This window comes from Eupeodes corollae, chromosome 3, assembly GCF_945859685.1.
Source record: "Eupeodes corollae chromosome 3, idEupCoro1.1, whole genome shotgun sequence".
In the NCBI taxonomy this organism is placed as follows: domain Eukaryota; kingdom Metazoa; phylum Arthropoda; class Insecta; order Diptera; family Syrphidae; genus Eupeodes; species Eupeodes corollae.
The window spans coordinates 65,850,811-65,863,800 of record NC_079149.1 but is presented as its reverse complement, the minus strand read 5'-3'; the positions used below and the strand labels follow the sequence as shown (position 1 = coordinate 65,863,800).

Sequence of the window (12,990 nt, the reverse complement as noted above, 5' to 3'; positions counted from 1 at the left end):
ATTTTTTAGGCTTAAAGAGTTTGAAATTAAGGCCATAGCAAACATTTCCATTATTATTTGATATTTATTTATTTGTATGTCAGCTTTACATTAAGTTAAACTTATAAATAGTACAGGACATAAAACATTGATTCAGGATACAATTAACAAAAAATATAATATAATAAAAAATACAAACGTGTGAGAACAAAAATAACAAAAAATTATAAATTAAAAATGGATTAAAATTAAGAATTACAAATTTTAGAATGCAACACAAAAAAAAAAAAAAAAAAGACAAAAGACAAAAGACAAAAGTTATCTAAATCAAGACGCAAATAAAATAAAATTGAAAATGATTAATTTAAAAGTACATACGATCATTTCAAGTTTGAGAAATATTAAAAACAAATTGCTTGAAACTTTCTGTCTCCGGTTCTAGACCTCATATAACTGGGAAGGTTATTTCATAGTCTAAGGCCGCGTTTTCATTTGCATGTCAACTCGCGGAAGTCTTAAGGAAGTTTCTTGCAGCCGTTTACATTGTCATGTGAATTCTTGCAATTTCTTCTGCAATAAGAATCTCGAGATTGGAAATTTCATTCTCATTCGTGTGAAACTCTTCCGCGATCTTATTAAGAACAGAATTTTTTTAATTCGGTAATTGTTAGTCCGGTTATTCCATAAACATGGATTACACTCGTAAACTTCAATTATACGCATGACTTCTTTGCGAGGCCATTCACGACCATTTATCTTTGTATAAAGCAAAGACGTCACCCAGCCATTTCCGTAAGATATACAAAACTGTTTCGATAAGCTGCAAGAACTGTAGAGAGTCGATGCAAAAGTGTTTAAACTAGCAATTAATTGCAATTGCAAATACTCGCAAGACGTTATGAAAGTACTGTCGCGATAGAACTTGCTTGGTAGTTTCCACTTGCAATTCACTGTCGGACAGACTATCGGGCATTTATTGCAGAAGTTTTCTGGCAAATGTTCTAACAGCTAATGGGCTAACAGCATGAACGACAAATGGCCTGCGCGATGCCAAACACGTAAAGGTAGACGAAGTGGAACGGCTAGAAACACAAAAATTAAGTCTGTTACATAGATAACTTGGAGTCTTTTTAACAATCAATTTGAAGCGTAAAATACAACACCGATATTTGAAGAAAGCTACCAGATCGCAATTGAAAAGCTGACGAGCTTGCAAAGAGACATGATCAAACCTACGTAGATTTTGAGCTGATTGAGAATCAAGATCAGCAAACAGCTCACACCCGTATGTTACTATAATTAGGACAAGTGCTTTTACCAGCTTTAATTAAATATGGGTAGGTAGTACTTCCTCTAAGTGAAGCATAAATCTTTGACAAAACTGTATCGACATGGTTATTCCAATTTAACCTGTTGTTAAAGACCAAAACATTTCTTACTTGGGCAACATATTCAATAATACAATTATTTAACATAACGTGAGGGAAATTATCTGCGTTTGGTTTGTTTATTGAAATTGAAAGAGTTTTCAGGATTGAGTTTAAGTCCGTTCCGTATTGACCAATCATATATCGAGCCCTTCCCGCCATTTTATCTAAAGCGATATTTTCAATAAAAAAGAAAACTTGATTATTAAAATTTGCCAGTAACACATAGGCTATGGGTACAAGTTGTATCAAGGACCAGCACAAAGTTTTTGACTTGTCGTTTACTATAAAATTTATTTTGTCGCTTGCGATACATTTGCGGAAGGGCTCGATATATAGCCAGTAAATCAATGTTCATTTTAGATATTGCATCCTTAAGCACCATCATAGAAAAACTAATATATAATTGGATATCATCTGCATAGATATGAAACTGACAGTAAGACAAAACAAAGGGCAGATCATTAATGAACAATGAAACCAGTAAAGGTCAAAGAATTGATCCTTGAGAAACACCATTATTAGCAAGAAGAAACGAAGACATTCTATCATTACTGGGCACGGCTTGCATACGATTGGTCAAATATGAGTAAATAAGTTTTTAATAAGTTTTTCATTATTTAGCCTTAGAAAGTCTAATTAATAGCAATCAAACAAAATCTAAATATATAAATATTGTTAATTGTATTTTTACATTATTCCGAATAATTTATTGTTGCTTTTAATAAAATCAAATCAAGCCGTGCTGAGTGTATAATATATTATATGATAAGTTCACACCTTCTTATATACATATACATGTGTATATTCAAACACATTTTTAATTTATTAAATTGAAAAGTTTGCATTTTTTAGAGCGAATAATTGCAATGCAGCAAACTTGTGGTAAAGTTTTTATTTCAATAAAATACAAGTATAAAAAAGTCATATACGAGTAATGTAAAAATATGTATATGTCAAAGAAAGATGAGTATTAAAATTAACATGCAGACATTTGAGGCTCTGAATTCCATTGTTCAATTATTGGATTAATTTTTGTATTTTTCAACGACTTAAAATGTAAGTTTTAAATAGACATACCTATATACATAAAAAGTAATTATAACTGATCTAAAAATATTTTTTAAACTTTAGTTTTATTTACTTGTTTATAATTCAAGGAAATTGATTTTTGGGTATGCATTTGGTTTCATTCAATACATAGTAAAATAAAAATTACCTTAGGTAGTAGGATCATATATTATAAATATTTTAAATATAGCACTAAAACTCATGATCAATGCTGGAATTGGTTCCAACAGCAAGGTGCATTTGAAAGTCAAATTCCTATACCAATTTTTAGTCATTTTGTTTTTCCTGGAAATTATGTCGTAAAATTAATCTAGCTTTTTGGAATTACTATAAGTAGTTGTACAAACATTTACTTATTGATTACAAAATATTCAGTCTTACATCTAAAAGCAATAATGGCCAATTTCTTGACAAAGTTGCTGTTTCTCAAACTCGGCTTATTGACAAATTAGAACTCGTAAGCGCCATGAAAAGTTCTCACAACTAAATAAAAAACAGATGTCGCTGTATTCCTTACTTTTCTTGCCATTGCGAAATTGAATTGGAATCATTTTATTGAAATTTTGAATTGAAAATTCATAAACACAGCAGTTCAGGCATAATGAGTCAAGGAAACTATTTTGCCAACATACCTCGTTTTGATGATAAGGTACTTACATTTTGAATTTCAGTTAGTGCGATTTCAGTGAATTTTTGTAAATAAAGCAAGAATTTCTTCGAAACGAAATATATCTGATGAAAATAGATCATTTCAAGACGAATGGGAAATTGAATATTTTGTTGTGATAAGCAAGAACAACGCAGCTACCTATTTCATATGCCCTGAAAAAGTTATTTTAAAAAAGTGTAATATTGGTAGTCATTGTAACAAAAACACAAATCTTTCAACGAAACTTATTCTCCTGGAACACAATTAGGAAGTGAGAAATTAAATTAAATATTTAAAAAGGTCATTACAACAGCAACAAAATGTGATGTCCGTGGCTTTATCTCAAGACGTTGTGTAAGCACATGAAACCGTTCCCCGATGCAGAAATTGAATGGTTCGTAATTGCTGCCGATATACTGTTTGATAAATTTAGCAACAAAAAACATAAATAAAAAACTTAAGCTGTTTGATTCAACATATGTGAGACGTATTGAAGACATTTCCAAATTTATTCGTACAAATTTAATAGAAAACTTGAGGACCTGTATGTTTCTAAGCTTTGCTTTCGATTCCAGCACTAATATTTCAGCAACATCTTAATGCTAGGTGTTTGTTAGATATTGCAATGAACAGAATTTAACCTTCGGAGAATTTTTCAAATTCTTCCGATGAAAGGTCAGACCCGGGGAATAGATTATCTTGATATAATTTCAAATTTTTTAGAGCAGAATGACATTGATATTAAAAAAATTGTGGGTGAATGTACAGAAGGCTCTCCTATGTCCATCCATGACTGGATCTGAAAATGGATTTATAATCTTATTTAAAAAAAAAATATAATTTGACAAATTTAATTACATTTCATTGCATTATTCATCAAGAAAACTTGGTACCAAGGATTATCAATTTAAAAATCGATGCTGCGATGAAGATTGCAATTGATATTGTGAATTATATTCGAGCGAGAGAATTAAACTACAGAAAATTTATAAGCGTTTTGGAAGAATTGGGAAGTGAGTATGGTGACGTTCTTGTGCATACCTCTGTGAGATGGCTTAGTAGGGGAAGGGTTTTGGAAAGGTTTTTTTCCTTGCGCCACGAAATAATCCTCAGCTTATATCAAAATAAAAAAGTTTATCCAGAATTGCAGGATGATCAATGGTTTTGTCTTTAAACATTTTTATGCGATATCACAGGAAAACTAAATAGGCTCAATCTAAATTTCCAAGGACAAAATAACATAATTTCACAGATGGCAAGTAAAATATTTGCTTTTGAAGAAAAGCTTAGTATTTTCCAGGAAGAAATAAGAAGTAAACAGCTATAAAATTTTCCAACAATGGTACTAGCTACAGAGGACCTCATGGACATCTCTGAAGAAAACTGCTCAACAATATTGAATTACTTAAAAGCACTGTCAAAAGAATTTGAAAAAAAGTTTCATCATATCAGAAAAATGAAAAAATGCTTAAAATTGGTAGAAAACCCATGGCATTTGGAAACAACGACTATCTCACAAGTGGCTTCTGTTTTAAACCAAGATCAGGCAAAGTTGTTTGATGAGTTCATCGATTTAAAATATGCAATCGTCAAAAGAAGTTCACAGATTCTGCTGACATTATTTGGATCTATATTTGTTTGCGAACCTTCGTTTTCCAGAGTGAAATATGCAAAAAATATTTACCGAAACAATCTTACGGACTCCCACCTAGATGATGTCATTAGGTTGGCATGCAGCAACAAGCCAGATCTAAATAAAGTTTTGAAAATGTTTTCTCAATTTTGAAAATCAAATTAAAATATTTTCAATAAATAAATAAATACATAATGTATAAAAAAAATGGTTCGGGGTAGCGCTACAAAAATATCAATGTATCCCATGAAAAAAAAGTTGAGTATGGCTGGTCTAGAATATTAGCACTCGGTTTGGCAATGTTTTTACTTTTTCGTATGGCTTAATTTTTAGATTCGTTTCAGTTTTGGATTAAATTTCAGATTACAAGGATTTCTATGTGTAGTAATTAAATATTTTTAGAATATGTATCTATAAACATAAAGCATTTGCCAAAAAACCATAAAAATGAGATATATACTTCTTCTTGAAACTGTTCAAATGATAAATCAATACATTTTAGTGCAATAGTCCCTTGAGAGCTCAAAATAATTTCTGTGTGCGAGTACTGTTGTGAAGGATGGAGGGGACCTACAGTTTTAAGCCAAATCCCAACGGCCAACTTGAGAAAGCACTTTTCATGACAAGAACTACTCTTGGAGGTTTTGTCAATTACTCGCAAGAGGCAGTAAAAATTTTGAGTCAGAACTATCTACGGGATGCTTTAACGTTAAAACTTATTTTCATTCAACCGAGATCTAAAACTCCTAGAACTCAAAAATGATTTTAAACCTAGTTCTACAGATATGATTAAATGTGTAGAAATTCTGATCTATACTAAATGGATTTCTTATTTTATTTTATAACTTCGTCAAGAAAGTGGCTGTAAGTGTCAGAGTAATAGTAATATTTAAGTTCAAATCCTTTTGTCTATTGCTGTCTTCATTTTTTCAATAATATATGTTTATAATGAAATTTAGTAAAAAAAATTAAAAATGTGGATATTAATCTTCCTAAAAATAGTGTTTTGAGTTAAATTCAAAAATTACTCTTAGTGTTCGGTAGTGTACTTTATTTTTCAAATAAGGATATTTTCAAGCTTAAAACACTCAATACAATTACATACAAAAAATGAGGCTGGTATGCGACCCACACTGATAACTTAACATCCCGTCTGTTGATTTGTCATGCTTAAAAGGTTTGTAGGTTTTCGCGTTGGGTTAAAAAAATGATCAGTTGAATTATTCTTAAAAAAATTAAAATTACCAACAATATTTTTCATATCAAGAAACAATTTAGTTTGAAAATCTAGGTTTGTTAAATTGATTTTTAGTCGAAAACGAATTACTAATTTTAGTACAATTTCTTAATTTTTTACAAATTAGATGAATGAAATAAATTTAATAGATTCAAGAACCGAACATCAATTTTTTATTTTTTTTTTTATGAAAAAACGCACTGCTCGATTTTTATAAAAAACTACTTAATATCAAAAACAATATTTTCTGTGAAATAAAAAGAGTTTGAAGACAATATTTTTAATTTTTGGAAGCTACTCGTATTTGAGTCGAAAATCAATTTTTACCAACTTTTTTTTTTTTTATTTTTTGTCAAAAAACAGACAATTCGTTTTTTCCCAAAATTTTTCGGAATTTTGAAAACAATATTTCTTATAAGTGAAAATTAGTTGGAAGCCATAATCTCAAATATTTGAAAAGATATTTGAGTCGAAAATCAATTTTTAACAACTTTTGTTACTTAACTTTGAGTAATATTTTTTTTAGGATATTTATTTTTTGTAAAAATAAATGTCAATTTCATTTTTCCCAAAATTTTACCAGATATTTTAAACGTTATTTTTCGTTGCACAAAATTGTTTTAGAGATGAAATCATTTTTTATTCGTTAAATTTTCGAGCTTAACATTTTTTTTCAGTCTTTTCTATTTATAAAAAAACCTTAATTGGATTTTTTCCATATTATTTTATAATATATACAATTTAATTCAAGTTTCTAGCGTCATTGGGTTGTGAGATATTTAGGATTAACCACATGTTTGTAAATATTTCTTTGTTAATTATATCTTAAATCAATGTTCTATATCTTATAATATTTTAATATCGAATAAATATAAAAAATAACCAACATTGTCAACCACGCAAATTTCTTGAGAGCCCTTTCTGCATTATTATCTGTATAACAAAATGTATTTGAAGTCGATATCTCTTCTGGTTCTGGGGATATGGACGACGAAAAGTAACGTCGCGAACGTATGGACGTACGGATATACAAACGTACGTACACACGCACGCACGGACATCTTTCTAAAAATCTTTTATTTCGCATCTAGGGACCTTGAAACTCCGAGAAATGTCAAAATTTTCAATTTGACAAATCGGACCCATTACAGTAACTTCCTATGGGAAGTTAATAATAATATTTTATCACAAATTAAATTAAGGAGGAGTAATTGTTTGTGTAAAAATATGTCAACAAACAAAAAATTCTCAGTTCCTGATAATATTTTATGGTATGTTATTAAATATCAAAATAATGCGTATACGCCCGAGTGCACCAATTATATTTTATAAGTCATATCAAATATGTGTTATATTTCTGGACTAAAAGAATATTAGGTTCTAATTAATTTTTCACAAAACTACTAGTACATATTGAAAGTTTACCGGCATCAACAATAAATAATTTTTAAAAAAGAGCACACACATTTGAGGTCGTAATTGAACTTAACGTTTAAACATAAACACGAATATTGCTACCATATCCATCAAGGTGTAGGTTAAAATGTTGTCTTGCTTATTAAACTTTTTTAATTATGCACAAATATTTTTTTACAACCGTTTCTTATTATTTTCGATTAACAATATTAAAAATTACAGAATCAATTTTAACTGAACTAATTAAATTATTGCTTTTCTTATTCATGTTTTTTAGTTTGCAATTTAATACGATATTGAATATTCATTCTAAATCTTTAATATTAAGGAACATAATAGCTTAGTGCGATTAATGGCTATTTAGAAAACGATATCAATTAAGTTTCTTCTGAACTTGCTGATTAACTGGCCTATTAAACAACATAAACGAATAGGCAAACAATTCAATTAAAACAATAAAAATGTATACGTATCATTGAACGGAGTGATATTTTTGTAAGGAACTGCATAAATATTTATTTATGGAATACATACTTTTGAGGAAATACATATAAACGTAAGATAAGAGATAAACTAAAAAAAGATGAATTAAATTACAAGCAAAATAGAAGAATTTTCTCAAATTTAAAATTCCCACATTTGTATACAAAAAAACTTGGTGATTTTTCTAATTCCATATTTGTTTTGGAAAAATATAGATTTTAAAGAACAGTCATTTATTTGAATAATACTCCTGTACATTTTATAAAATTATCAATCTAACCCTTGAACATCAATCAAATCGAACGCACACGAACACACAACCTTAAAGGTCTTTATTTTTATTACTTCATAATTTTTAATCACTCATCAAACTACTATATTCAATTTAAATATTCGAACACATCACCGATAAAGAAGAAAAAACAAAATTGCATTTGTTTAAATATCATCACTTTTAATTGGCTGTTGCTGTAGATACTAGATACAAATGGACAAGGTCAAGTTTAAATGCACAACACACACTGTGCTTGTATATTGAATCCACGTGGAAAAGGGTTTTTCAAAATATTTGACGTGAAACAACCACATCGGTCGGAGTTTCAACACGAACTGATTCTGTTTTTGATTCTATCATCATTTTTGCTGGCACAAGTGGAGGAACACCGAACGCTACGCTTTGCTACTGCAATCAACAAAAGTTTGTTTACATTTTGGTTTGCTTATTATTCAGCAGACTAACTTACTCCAAAAAAGCTCTCCAGTCATTCAATGAGCTTTACTATCAATTTGTGTATTAGAATGAAATACGAGCCAAGTGCCTACCCTATGATGCTAATATTGTTTTGAATCGAATCTAAAGACACTAAGGGGATGTTTTATTATTGTCATGTTGAGATGCAATATCTATGGTGTTTGGTAGAAACAGTATGATTTTTAAAGTTAATAAATTATTTCACGTTTCCTGTAAATTTAGCTAACGCTACACAAATTCGTAAAGATTTAAATATAAATGCAATAGAAACATCAAAATCGAATTAAATAATTTATTGGTTGACATGTACAATGTACAGTACATGTATTAACATACGAGTTGTTTCAATTATGAAAAAATCAACGAAGAATCTGTGATATTTGGGTGATATTTAGCTATTTTCTTGTTGGAAACTATGGTTTTGACTGCATACGTACGTCTCGTGTCACTGTCAAACACCTTAAGTTTAGCTTTACAAACGAACAGCGCTGGTAATTTTTATTAACTTTTCATAGGAAGTTATTGTAATGGGTCCGATTTGTAAAATTGAAAATTTTGATATTTCTCGACGTTTCAAGGTAACTAGAGTCGAAATAAAAGATTTTTAGAAAGATGTATGTGCGTGTGTGTACGTACGTTTACGACGTTTTTTTTTTCATTGTATTATATAATGTAACGTGATGCCAAACAAAATATTTTTTGAAAAAAATCCATTTAACGGTTTTTTTATCAATAGAAAAAACTGAAACAAAAATTTATCAGCCCGAAAATTTTACGAATAAAAAATGATTTCATCTCCAAAGCAATTTTGTGCAACGAAAAAATAACGTTCTTAAAATCTGGTAAAATTTTGGGAAAAATCAAATTGGCAGTTTTTTTTTATAAAAAATAAAAACCTAAAAAAAACATTACTAAAAATTGATAAAAAATGAATTTCAACTTAAATATATTTTCAAAATTTCAGATTTTGAAAAAAAACAATTCTTAAACTTGGTAAAAATGTACTTTCGACTCAAAAAGCTTTTAAAAATTTAAAAATTAAAAATATTGTCTTCAAACTCTTTTTATTTCACAGAAAATATTGTTTTCGATATTCAGTAGTTTTTATGAAAACCCAACAGTCCGTTTTTTAAAATCTACAAAAAAAAGTGAGCAAATTTGGTAAAATTAATTTCATTCATAAAATTTGTAAAAATTTTAGAAATGCTACTAAAATTGGTAAAAATTTGTTTTCGACTAAAAATCTATTTAACAAAACTATATTTTCAAACTTAACTATTTCTTTCTATGAAAAATATTGTTGGTAATATACAAATTTGTAAGAGTAATTTAACTGACAACTTTTTTAACCCAACACGAAAACCTACAAACTTTTAAGCAAGACAAATCGGCAGACGGGATGTGAAGTTATCAGTGTGGGTCGCATCCTAGCCTCTTTTTTTTAATTAATTTGGTACATTTTAATTTTGAAAATCGTGCCTTAAAAATGTTGTTGGCATTTAGTTATAGTGCTTATAAATATACATTTTTTAGTTTAAAAATGTTGACTACTTTCTGAGATATGGAATTTTGAGACAACAATTTTTTTTAAATCCAAAAAAATAAAATGATTTTTCAAAACCCTTAGTTTAGTTTGTATTTAAAAATCGTTATAACGATTGTTTTTTAAATACACTTTTTGTATATAAATTTCTTCAATTGAGTTTAAAAATAATTTTGGTAGGGAGTTAATAGAACTTATTAATATAGGTTTTTCGTTGCAATACGGTAAACAAATTATGTTCCATTTATATCGAATTTAGCAAAAAAAAATTGTTTTTATTTAACATATTTTTGAGACAGTATTAAAGCCTGTACAAACATCGATTGATTAGTTCTTAAGAAAACTTCAAACAAAATAATAGTTCTATGGGGGTAACCTTCTAAGCAATACAAAAATGTGTTTTTTTTTTGTTGAAAGAAGCCAAGTAAAGACAATTTTTTTTAGGAAAATTTTAATAAAATCTATCGATTCGAAAATTCCAATTTCCGATGGGTCTTTTATGTATCGCCTTGGAACACATCAGCTAAAAATCTTAATTTAAGAGTTTAGTACTCCAATATTTTTAGACTAAAATTCACAAAATTAATGTATATGTATTAAACAGCTCTAACGAGTTTTAAAATTAAGTTTATTGAATCAAGTTTTTTTTAAATAATAAAACGCTATCAACATTTTTGAAGACAAACTGTTTATATAGATATATTTTTAAATTTAAAGTTATAAGTTCTATTTGTAAACAAAGTCTTTGTATAAAAGAGCAAGTTTGAGCGCCCCATTCACTTTATTGTAAGATCCTTACCTTGGTAAAGGACAAATTCCTTTTGAAATCAGTTCCTGTAAAAGTTCTTGGTGATTTTCATCTCTCTAACTTAAAATGGGTTTTTGATTCCGAAGAGCTTCATCTATTACCTTTTAATGTAAATTTTGATTTTGAAAGCGAATTAATTGATTCTTTTACAAGTTATGACTTACTTCAAACTAATGTTGCAAAAATGATTTAAATCGTATTCTAGATCTTATTTTTGTAGACAAAGATTTATTTATTAATGTAGACAAATCATTAAATCCAATTTTTTTCTAACTCGATCCGCCATTTTGCTCTTGATATACATTTTTCATTTTATAAGTACGTTAAGTCTTCAAATTATAATAAGGTAAAATTTAATTACACAAATGTATCGATATTCCGTGGCATAAACATTTTAATTCTTTCAATTTATCGCAATTCTATTATTATTTTTTTGAAAATATGAAATCGGGAATTTATATGTATGTAACAATAGTTCAAGTAAAAAATAACTCGAAGCCTCCTTGGTTTAATATAAGGCTTTGTAATTCATGTAATAAAAAAAACTAGGCCTATAGACAAGTGCGTGTATCTGGAAATAATAATGATTTAAAAGGTATTTTTATTTCTGTTTTTATATCTATTTTTTAACAATTGAATCAAACCTAAAAAAAACAGTAAAATTTGTTGGTCTTATATTAAAAACAAAAAATTTTCTTGTGGCATTCCTAGTAATATGCATTACCTTGATTCAACACATTCAGATCTTTAATCTATTTGTAATTCATTTGTTCATTATTTCCATACAAATTACACCAGATCTGACGAAGCTACTTCAAGTAATAGGGAATTTCAATTTCAAGGTTGTAAGGTAAATATTGGCCAAATAGAGCTAAATATAGCTGAAATAGAAAAGGGCCTTTTGAGTTTGAATAAAGACATAAATCCAGGTCTGGATCAAATACCACCGATTATTCTTAAAAAGCTCTGTATCTAATGTAGAGTTCCTATCAGTGTGAAAAAATATATTTAAACTCCAACTCATAAATCTGGATCAAGGCATCAAATAAACAATTATCGTCCAATTTGTAAATTATCATGTATACGACAACTGTTCGAAAAATTGATATACAATAAGTTAGCTTTCCTCGTGAAAGAAGAGATTTCGCCATTTCAACACGGTTTTGTATCGGGAAGATCAACAACCACCAATCTGTCTATTTTCTCCTATTTTATTTTAAATAAACTCGAAAAAGGTCACTAAATTGATTTAATTTACACAGATTTTGCGAAAACTTTTGATACAGTAAATCACTCAGTTTTGTTGAGAAAATTAATTTCTTTTGGTTTTCATTCAAATCTTTTGAAATGGTTGGAATCTTAGCTTAAGAATCGTATTCAATTTTTTAGAATTGAAAATATGGTTTCAATTCCAGTTTTGGTAACCTCAAGTGTTCCCCAAGTTGGCCATCTTGGGCCACTTCTTTTTTTCTTCCTAATTTTTATCAATGACCTGATATATTTGGTGATGACTTACATTTTTCAGATGTATAAAGTCCATTACGTATTTACCATCTGTTGCAAAATGATCTTCATAAATTATCTAAAAACCAATTATATTTAAATGCCTCTAAGTGCGAATGTTTTTCTTTTTGTCGTAATTTTTCCCAAATTGTCCTCAATTATAAGATTAATAGCCATGATACAGTTTGTGAAAAGAAAAATCAGGGCGTAAAAGCATATAGAATTATAGAGTTCAGTGTTTTCAAAGAATATTCCATGTTAGGCTTTATTAACCGCAATAGTACAAATTTCAAAGACCCTTTTGCTCTTAAATCGCTCTATTCATCTTATTTCAGATAAATATTAGAATACTGTTATGTTATTTAGAATCCATTCTATAACATTCATTTAAACAGAATTGAAATGATTAACAAAAAATGTACTAGGTTCGCAATTCGGAAATAAGGTTTGAATATCGAAACTTTATCATATACTACCAGAAGTCAGCTTT

At 28.5% G+C, this 12,990-nt stretch overlaps 1 protein-coding gene across 3 annotated transcripts in view; it reads right to left on the bottom strand.

The window, feature by feature from the left end:
* Positions 1 to 8,508, bottom strand: part of LOC129949224 (beta-1,3-glucosyltransferase) — a 54,765-nt gene extending 46,257 nt beyond the window's left edge. Inside the window, exon 1 of one of the 3 annotated variants that reach the window (XM_056060548.1) lies at positions 8,152 to 8,508. The gene's annotated coding sequence lies outside the window, so the exon portion shown is untranslated. The remainder of the gene's footprint in view (positions 1 to 8,151) is intronic. The other 2 variants (XM_056060547.1, XM_056060549.1) reach the window with 2 other exon arrangements.
* Between the last annotated feature and the right edge of the window lie 4,482 nt (positions 8,509 to 12,990).